Below are 11180 nucleotides of genomic sequence, written 5' to 3'. Positions count from 1 at the left end.
CACGTATATTTATAATAGTTTAAATAATCTAAAGGCTGGTGCACAAGGAATTTGCATATGGTGCATGCATGTCTACCGTTTGTGCAGACCAAAAAAGAACAACAGGACCACATGCCATTCACTTTTTCTGTCCTCATCATAGGTTGGTCGTGCTGCAGATATGGGGGCAGTAGGAAGATCATCACCCTTCTATTTCACTAGTTTTTATATATGATGCCATCTAAAGAGGTTGGGCACAAGTTGAAGTTTTCAATAATCTATGTTTCTTTCGTAGAATACCAAAAAAAAGAGGAAAAAAAAGGGTCACAGTACAAAGTGAAAATATCAAATAAAGCCTCACAGTAGAAGCAAGACGGATCATGTTAGAAAATTTAGCAGAATAAAATAACCTATGATTTGTCTCCACTGTAAATGTTTTTGCTTGTTTTTGAATTGGTCCCGGAATGCCCGTCCCAATATATTGGATAGTTTGAAATGCAAAATCACTTCGAAAAGATCTCCAATGTATTGGATTATCTACTGGTTATTTACATCTTCTATTTTATCAAAATATTTTGTAATATTTTTCTTAATGATAAATTCACAAACCCTCTACAAAAACAAGACGTAAATTCACTAAAACATAGTCCTTCACTTTTTCCCCTTGATTTCAAATCTTCCGTATAATAATCCTAGATCGATAGATCTGATGTCACTCTTAAACCATTATGCAAGAATTTTCTTCCTATATTTTCATTCAGTCCCTCTCCCCTTCATTTCTCATTTTGGATGTTTGGGTCTCTCTAGAAAAAAGTAATAGGCTTATACTTAGCAAGTCAGAAATATTCAACGTTCATCTACTCGGGAAGAACGATCTAGTTTTTTCAACTCGACTAGGTCAAGTTCCTAAGAAAACAAATATAACTCGGGTAGTCGCATAACGACTTGAGTCAACTGTTGATCGAGTGGGGTCAACTCAGACAAGTTTGAAGACAATTAGACAAATTTAAGTACAATGATATGTAAATGTTAGATTCATTTAGCGCCATTTTTGTTCAACAGCTTCTGTGCTGTGTGTACCAAAAAAGAGATTGCTATTGATCAATGATTAATTTACATTTTGGGCCATGCAAGTGTTTCATGGCCTGGACTATAGAATTTTTTCCATGCTTATGATCGAAGCGTAAGGATCATCCTATGGAAATAATTTTTGGGGCACAACCTATTTACGTTATGGACCAACAAATTGACGGTTTGGATCATTGTATGGAGTGGGCCATACCGCACTTTTTAAAATTCATGTGTTTGCACGGCCACCCATCGTATAATTTCTATGTCACTCGATGTGTTAATATTAGCTACATGTTATTAATTTATTTTCCTACCACCCTAATAATTTTGATTTTTAATTATACCGGCTCTCCATTTGCTGCCTATAAATACCGATTCTTGTGAAACTTCCATTACAAAATACATTACTGCCCTTATATTCCTTCGTTTGATATCCCAACCTTGAGATTACTATGGATCTTACAACTGCAACCCCTTCTTTTGGTTCCATCGTCGTTTCACTAGAAGATGGGAAGCCACAAATCAATCACAACTCAAGCGTGTTTCACCCAAGCGTTTGGGGCGATCACTTCCTCCCCTACTCTCATGACCAAATTGTAAGCAGAGAGAGAGAGAGAGAGAGAGAGAGAGAGAGAGAGAGAGAGAGAGAGAGAGAGAGAGAGAGAGAGAGAGAGAGAGAGAGAGAGAGAGAGAGAGAGAGAGAGAGAGAGAGAGAGAGAGAGAGAGAGAGAGATTATTAACTTTCATTATGATTGTTGATGGATAGCCAAAGTTGTGTGGCTCATGCCTCTTGATAGAACACATGAAGATAGGAAATGCTCTGTTCAATATTTTATTTTTATTTTTTTTGGTATACTCAGCTCTTTTTCCTTCTATTGTTTCTATTTATATTGTTTCGATTAGAAAAGAAGCAAGAAGGATCATGTTAGAAAATTTAGCAGAATATAAAATTGCAGGTTTATGTTTATAGTAGAGAAGTAAGAGAGGGAGAGAAAGGGAGAAAGAGATCATTTAAGTTGAATTATATCCTTTCATGATTAACATAGCTAATTTATTTGTGCTTCTAAATGGTACCATGCAGAAGTTAGATTTATGGACTAAGCGGGTTGAAGAGTTGAAGGAAGAGGTGAAGAGAAAGCTAAGCATTTCCAAGGGATCAAAGCAAGAAATCGTTTGATTGACGTGCTTCAACGTCTGGGAGTGGCATATCATTTTGAAAAGGAGATCAACGAGGCACTACATCAAATATTTGAATCCCATAATATGCTGCTAACAATGATCTATTTGTTGTTGCTCTCCGATTTCGATTACTAAGACAACATGGGTTTAATGTGTCTTCCGGTAAATCCTTTTTTATTTCTACTCACTAGTTTTATCAATGGAAATTATGCATATCATGACATGGCTGAATTTTATACAGATGTATTTAACAAGTTCAAAGACGAGCACGAAAAGTTCAACGCAGCCTTAATTAGTGATATGAGAGGCCTATTAAGCTTGTATGAAGCGGCACATCTCAATACCCAAGGAGAAGATGTATTAGATGAAGCCATTAGTTTCAGTTGACAGTCTGGTTCTAGGTTTTCTGCCCTCCCCGATTTTGTTTTCTAGCAGCACTAATCGTGCCTGAGCCACTCCGCGGAGCCTGCCCATTAGAGATGCTGAAAACATGTCTACATAGGGAGAACTAGAGTCCACATATATAGCCCATGAACTTTCTCTCCCTTTCCGATGTGGGATCTTACAATCCACCCCTTAGGGCCCAGTGTCCTCCCTGGCACACCATACTGCGGGAGATATGGCTTTGATAGCATGTTGTCACACCATGACCTCTCAGTGTAAATATTTTCTAGTTCTGGGTCTTCTATCCTCCTTGATTTTGTTTTCCAGTACCACTAACCGTGCCCAACCCACTCCGCAGGGCACACCCCTTGGAGATGCTGAAAACACGTCTACACAGGGAGAATGAGAGTCCACATATATAGCCCATGAACTTTCTCTCCCTTTCCAACATGGGATCTTACAGGTCCCCACCTATCCACCTGAGTCCATCCTCTTATAGATTTACTTGCATCAACTGGGCTCCAAGCCCTCTAGTAATCTTCATTCCTAATGTGCAATAATTGTGAAGGTGGAAGGACACCAGTCTTAAACCCCTTGCAGATACAACTGTGGGACCATTTGAGATCCTAGAGAGGATCAGGACAGTAACTTTTCATCTTGCTTTACCACGAATGTTGGCAGGCGTGTACAATGCATTCCACATCTCCGTGCTTCGGAAGTATATCGCAGACCAAAGTATATCCCAAACCGGAAGGACCAAGTTTTAAGGCACTGCACAGTTCCCTACATCAAAGTTCAATTCAATAACCATTCAGGGAGGAAATCTACCTAGGAGCTAGAGGAATAAATGAGAGAAAAGTATCCTCACCTCTTCTCAGGTATGTCAGGTAACTTACTAGGTTTCGAGAATGAAATTTTTGTAAGGGGGAGAGTGAAATAGTCCATAAATACCTCCCCCCAAAAAAATATGAACATTCATGTAGGAGAGGGTATTTTTGTCCAAAATAGCTCTAGTTGAATTAGAGGCCTCTAACTAATAATATAAATACTAATGGAGAAGCCATATTTCTCTGGAAAACAACCCTAGGATCGGACGAGTGGAGATTTTGGAGGAAACGAGAGCCGCAGAGGATGTCAAGGGTGGAGAAAGCGATTCCCAAAGATATGCAATTTGATTTTGGGTTTGATTTCTTAAGTAAGACTTTGATTTCTTCCATGGATTCCCACTTTGTTTTTGGGGAAAAGAGTTATTGGGGATTGATCTAGGGTTTGTGGATGGTTTACTCATTGATTTCCATCCGACAAGTTCTAATCGAAGTTTTGATGATCGGATGGTAGTTTCGATGTGGAAAACTACAAATCTAGAGAAAATCTTGTTAATCTTCTATTTTTCCATGAAATAAAATCAACTTTGGGAGGAAAAGAATTGTTGGTTTTGTTTTGGTGGAGATTAGGGTTTGTGGGAATGGTTTTTCCAAGGATCCCATCGGTTTCTTCGTATTTGTAAAACCTAATCAAGTAAAGATTTAACGAGGGATTAAAATAAGTTGTTTCATGTATTTTGAGAGTGAAAATAGGCTTCTCTGAAAGGGATCGCTCATGGAAAAGAAACCCAACACGCACTCTTTGACAGCTAAACCGAACTAGGACGGCTAAATAGGGTACTAGTCGGTCAACCGAGATAGCCGACCGAGCAGGGGTCGGTTGGCCGGAAAGTTCCTCGGGTGCACGGCTCGGGTTAGCTCTGCTGATTTGGTTTACGACCTTCGGAAGGGCTTTTGGAACCTGTTTAAGTCTCCCAAACACCCTAAAATTGTTATTTAGATCGTAATTTTGATTAATATGAAATTTAGGTGACTTCTGTGGAAAGTTGGAAAACTTTGGTTAAGGTCTTGTGTGTGACAAAACCGTTGATTGATATTACAGTGTGAAGACTTGTTCTATTACTAGTTGTTTTCATCCAATTGATGATTGGTGTAGCCGGAAGCGCGAAGAACGAGTTGAGGTTGATCAATGTCAACACCGATCGGAATAAACCTTCAAATCCACGAAGGGTGCTCGCCGAATCTACGAAGAGCTATTCCTTGAATCTACGAAGAACGAGATAAACAACTTTCACTACCAAGAAAGAAGAAAAAATCTTTATTTCATAAAACAAACATGAAGTGTGTAACAACCCTTGCACATAGGCTTTTATAAAAATACTAACTTCTTCTCCAAGTAAATCTCTACTTTCTAAAATTATTTGAAGCCAATTCCTAAATTAGACTCAACTTCTATTCCTAATTGAACTAAATTTCTAAATCTACATGGACTCAAATTATAAGAAAAGGCAACAAGCCATATTCGTCTAAAACTACCTAATAGCTAGAAGGAAACAAATTAATTAAATAAAGAAACTCTATTTATACCAACTTCTTGTATGTATTGGATTATTGGGACACTTTCTAAATTTTATCATTTGCAGCCAAAAGTTGTGGCCACGTCATTCCCCTCCACTTGAAGAGAACTCGACCTTGAGTTCATTTGTGATGTCATTATAGAATCTCCAACTTCAGAGACCTTACAAAATTGACGCTTGGCTCTTTCGGCATTGTACTTAGATTTGGACTGGTCGAGCTTCTTTTTGTTCTTTCTGACACCTTTGTAGATTCGCTTCTTCTTCTTGTCCTTCTTTGATTTGATAAGAGATTCTTTCAGTGCCAACATAATTGCCGCTCCACTTGAAAGGGTTTGGGGTCCTCCTCTACCTTTGATGGGCACATAATTTGATGCATCTTTAAGTATTGCTCGGAAGCACAAATGGTAGGAATAAGGTCTTCTTCCGTATTTTGCTCCTCTTTATGCTCCTCTATATCACACTTCTTCTCATCATCTTCTTCAAGCTCGTCACCAATGGCTAGATGCGTAGTATGCCGACCACCTTGGGGACACTGATCAAATTTGTGACCCAATTGGTTGCACTTGTAGCACATGATCCGTTGCTCGAACTGTGACTCGTATGAATCATGGCATGGGACTTTGGGCGTTGCCGAAGTAGAAAGAACATCTCCACGTCCTCTTCCTTGTGTTGGAAATGCCTATGGCAGCGTTTTTGTTCCAATAGGAAGATCCAAAGTCACCTTCTCTTTCACGGTCTGCGGTGTCTCTACCACGGTTCGACTCATGCAAAAAGTTGTCTGATCATAATTATAATCAAGGGGTACGTAGAAACCTCTCACAAAGGACTTGACGCATCCGTGCCCAGGTCCGGATTGGTTGCTTCCCCATCCTTGTACATAAGAGTTGTAGTTGATTCCACCATGCCAAAGCACGTCCCTTGAGTTTGATGACCACAAGTTTCATCTTTTTCTCCTTAGGAACTTCCATGTAGTAAAAAAATCTCTCTACCGCCGCTAGCCAATCAAGAAAATCTTCGAGATGGAGTTGGCCATTAAAATTAGGCAAATCCACCTTAATACAACAATCACAATTACGAACCGCAAATTTTGGAGCTCAGTCACGAATATACCTTGGATGGATGATGTCTTCGAATTCCTCCTCGCTAGAGTAATAACCGTTAGGAAAATATGTAACTCTAGGGCCGGAGCGTGGAACACGATGTAGAGCTTGAGCGTACCGTCGTCGATTTGGGGTTGTTCGCGCTCAATAGGATTAAACCGTGCTAATTGATCCCTATTTGAATAATGGTAGCCTGGAGAGTGTTAAACATCTCCACCGTCACGGTTTTTTTATTTTCCCGTTCTCCGTGGGAAGCCATGTATTGAACATAGCAGGGCTCTCATACCACTTGGCGTAGCCGGAAGCGCGAGGAACGAGTCGAGGTTGATCAATGTCAACACCGATAGGAATAAACGTTCGAATCCATGAAGGGCGCTCGTTGAATCTACGAAGAGCTATTCTTCGAATCCACAAAGAACGAGATAAATAACTTTCTCTACCAAGAAAGAAGAGAATTTCTTTATTTCATAAAACAAACATGAACTGTGTAACAACCCTTGCACATAGGCTTTTATAAAAACACTAACTTCTTCTCTAAGTAAATCTCTACTTTCTAAAATTATTTGAAGCCAATTCCTAAATTAGACTCAACTTCTATTCCTATTTGAACTAAATTTCTAAATCTACATGGACTCAAACTATAAGAAAAGGGAACAAGCCATATTCGTCTGAAACTACCTAATAGCTAGAAGGAAACAAATTAATTAAAGAAAGAAACTCTATTTATACCCACTTCTTGTACGTTTTGGATTCTTCGGACACTTTCTAAATTTTATCCTTTGCAGCCAAAAGTTGTGGCCACGTCAATGACTTTTATGCACGTTATGCTTATGCTATGATTATTTTGATTAAACAGTAAATTTTTGGATTACAAATAGAATCTTTGTTATGATTGAACGGTCTTCATGAGCCGTAGCCTTTTCAACAAATATTATTCTTTGAAATATTTCCAGTTGTTGAATTATCAAATTAAATGTTTATGCCAACGTTGGCGTTAATTAGTCAGAGATATATGTTTGTGTCCGAGATTGATATAAAATAGTAGACATCCCTATGGGATATTTATGGATTCGGATGGATCGGCAGTATACATGTCGAACACGCTAATTTTCACAGTGTCTTGGTAGAAGCCACCGTTACATAGTCTCTAGCAAGTTTAGCGAGGACAGAGATATCTCGCGGGTTAGCGAGAAGTTATCTTCTGCAAGTTTAGCTGGGATCAGATTTCTAGCATGTTAGCAAGCAGTTATCTTCCACGGGTTTAGCGGGGATGAGTCGGATTAGTGAGGATGTGGTCACTCATAGGTTTGTGGGGACAAGATCTCCCATAGGTTTAGTGAGGATTGTTTGTGAACTTGTGCTCAAGGATGTCTGGTGCTGTTGCGTGCCTGGGCCGGGTCTCATTTTGGGGCGTGAGACATTTTGGTACAAACCATACAACACGTTCAAACAACATGGTAAACACAAAGTATTACTAACTCTGTTAAAATATTATATCCAACAATCATAAGATCATAAACCACTTAGACATTTAGCTAATAAAGTAAACACAATGTATTATTAACACTATTACATGACGTTACATGACATTTGACAATAATAAGATTATAAATCTCTTATCCAACCATGGGACCAACTTAATAAACCATGTCTGTTCTTAAACAGGAATGGGATCAACAAACAACGAGCTTATACGCTCCTTGGTTTTGCCTTCAGAAAAGGTGTATCCATCTTCATATTTGTATAGTACTTCTATCACACGTGCGAGATTGACGATTCGCATAAGGAGAGTATGGGAGACAGGGGGTTCAAGGCATGCTTGATTTATGTCATTCCATGCAATCCTAATCATTTCACGGAACTTACTGCACGCTTCCTGCTCTGTGGCCCCGTGCTCCTTCACATAACTGTCGATAGTTGATGCAACATGTGCTCGTTCTTTTTCAAACTTCAAATGTCAAAGATTCAAAACAATGTGTTAAAGTTACTATCGAAAGTATTTAGGTATTTTATCATTTTATCTCATCCATATAATAGTTGAAGATTGTGTTATGTCATGGATATGATTTTTTTGGCGTACCAAAGCTGGCTTTAATTGTTGTTACATAGAAGAACCTCTTTACCAGTGATATAGGTAAAACCCCATTGTTCATCAGAAGCAATTTTTAAGATGTAATAGTCATTGATTTCTTTGGAAATGGAGGGTGAATATTTAGGGTAATTGTGTTATATTATAAAATCTAGATGATATATATGGAAAGATTATAAAGAATGTCGTGTTCTCTTTTTGTATCTTCCTACCATTTTTTTTTAATCTAAAAGTATTCGTAAGGATATAATAAAGAATATCAATTAGGCGACGAAAAAGCTTGGTACTTTCCCTACAATAAGAGACGCTTGAATAATAAGGTTGTTTCAAGGTTCCGTCATATTTTTACGTCCACTCAGCCTATTTTATCTTCTCGTTGGGATCCGTTTTTCTCTGTGTTTTCACATGAATCAAGATCATATCCAACGATGTCATCTTGTAGTCGACAAATTATTGATACATCCACAACATGCTTAGGCCTTTTGCTTGCCCAATCAAATGCCTCCTTTGTTGCAATTTCACCCATCCCGACGAAACTAGTGATAGTGACCATAGGGTAACCACAACTGATCAATGATACAGTTAAATGCTCATTGAATAGAGGTACATATCCCTTATTAAGCCATTCGGCTTCATCCAAGAATGCTCTTGTTAAACCTTTAATCTGTATTAAAAGGAGGTCATTCACCGTTATATTAGAAAATAACTATAATAATAGAAACAAAAGATAGGGGAAAACAAACATAAGATTTCTCATACTGCTTCTTTTAGGTATTGTACACGATAGGAGTTTCCTTCAACAACAAGTTCTTCTTCTATTTCTCTGACAGTATTCAGGAGCACTAGATAACACACTTTTATATATTTTGGAAGTAGATCTACGGCCTCAAAATCCCACCTGAAATTAATTTCACATTAGAGTCTCAGATTTTCACGAATTTATGATTATTCCCAAATGGAATTAAGAAGTGATTTTCTTACTAGAAATTGCCTTGGAACTATTTATTTTGAATTTCCAAAATTTGAGGGGTAATTTTTAAAACCGATCAATTTCCTCGATGAATAAGAAGATTACCTGTAGTGAGTGTACATGTCGTAAAAGTCATCGATCATGGATGTTGTATGTAATACTTTTCCCATTCCTATTCTAGCAGAGTATCATCATTCTAACTTGGGTGATAGTAACACTCTCCTGAATTCTAGTAGAGTATCATCCTCTATTCATTTAGTTCCTATCTAAATGAATGGAGGATGCACATGAGAGAGAGATGATTTGAGATCACTCTATTAGATTGAATCATGTGATGAAAGTCTCATATGAGTAGAGAATTAACTTAACTTCTTTCTATGATGTGCCACTACTTACAATCAATTTCCCTATTAAGTGAAATACTACAATTCAGTAATATCTAATAAAAGCATTAGAAAGAAAAGATATATGTAAATCAAGTACCTATCGATGGCATCAGTGAATATTCGTAATTCCTCAATTGTACCGTGTACATCATAAATATCATCAATCACTGATATAAGGGATATAATTTTTGGCATTTATTATTCTAGCTCGAGAGTATTGTGGTTCAAAGTACACTCCATTCGACCAAATGAAGTATAATTCCACTATTCGGTCCAGAGCAAAAGGCAAGTTTCCTATTAGATCCATGTCCTTCCACCACCTGTCAGAGATATCAATATAAACCACGTTAGTAAGGGGTTAATCCCATTGTAATCCTGTAATTTTCCTTTCTCATTTCGGAAGATCACATTAACACCTTTTCATGTAGGCCTTTATATGGAACCACATAAATTGTCTTTTTTATCTGATGCCCACTGTGTCATTGTTTTATATTGCCTATGAACGTGGTTATTAATCACATTTTTGTCTATTCAATGACCATTTAACTGTATCATTGATCAGTTGTGGCTACCCTATGGCCACTATCACTAGTTTCGTCGGGATGGGTGAAATTGCAACAAAGGAGGCATTTTGATTGGGCAAGCAGAAGGCCTAAGCCTGTTGTGAATGCATCAATAATTGGTCAACTACAAGATGACATCGTTGGTTACAAGGTATGATCTTGATTCATGTGAAAACACAGAGAAAAAAGAGTCCCAACGAGAAGATAAAATAGGCTAAGTGGACGTAAAAATATGACGGAACCTTGAAACTACCTTATTATTCCGGCGTCTCTTATTGTAGGGAAACAATCAAGCTTTTTCGTCCCTTAATTACTATGGCCCTGTTTGTTTGAGATTATGTCAACCAATTGTGACTGCTGTTGGACTCAAATTTAATTGTAATTTTGAGTCCAATAATCAGTTTGGCACTCACAATCAGTTGTCATAATCTTAAACAAACAGAGCCTATTCTTTTGTATATCCTTACGAATACTCTTAGATTCAAAAAAATAACATGAAGATACAAAAAGAGAACATAACATTCTTTATTATCTACCCGTATCATCTAGATTTTATAAAATAACACATTTACCCTAACTAAATATTTACCCCCTGTTTCCGAAAAAATCAATGAGTATTACATCTTAAAAATTGCTTCTTATGAACAAAGGGTTTTTACCTATTTCACAGGTAAAGAGACTCTTTTATGTAAAAGCCATTAAAGTCAGCTTTGGTACCCCGAGAGAGAGAGAGAGAGAGAGAGAGAGAGAGAGAGAGAGAGAGAGAGAGAGAGAGAGAGAGAGAGATCCACAACATAACACAATCATCAACTATTTGTGCATGGGATAAAATGATAAAATACCTAACTATTTTCTATATTAACTTTAACACCATTGTTTTGAATCTTTGATATTTGAAGTTTGAAAAAGATCGAGCACATGTTGCATCAACTATCGACAGTTATGTGAAGGAGCATGGGGCCACAGAGCAGGAAGCGTGCGATAAGCTCCGTGAAATGATTATGATTGCATGGAAAGGAATAAATCAAGCATGCCTTGAATTCCCTGTCTCCCCTACT

At 37.8% G+C, this 11180-nt stretch overlaps 1 long non-coding RNA gene across 1 annotated transcript; it reads left to right on the top strand.

Annotated features, from left to right (window-relative positions):
- Positions 1–1463: 1463 nt before the first annotated feature.
- Positions 1464–8309, top strand: LOC143851710 (uncharacterized). Its single transcript, XR_013236467.1, has 3 exons — positions 1464–1646; positions 2132–2283; positions 7780–8309. It is a non-coding gene; the product is annotated as an uncharacterized LOC143851710 (long non-coding RNA).
- Positions 8310–11180: the final 2871 nt, after the last annotated feature.

Source organism: Tasmannia lanceolata, unplaced genomic scaffold, assembly GCF_043159265.1.
Source record: "Tasmannia lanceolata isolate RefF3 unplaced genomic scaffold, GAP_Taslan_0.1 ptg000018l, whole genome shotgun sequence".
NCBI lineage: Eukaryota > Viridiplantae > Streptophyta > Magnoliopsida > Canellales > Winteraceae > Tasmannia > Tasmannia lanceolata.
This window is presented reverse-complemented; position numbering and strand designations above follow the sequence as displayed.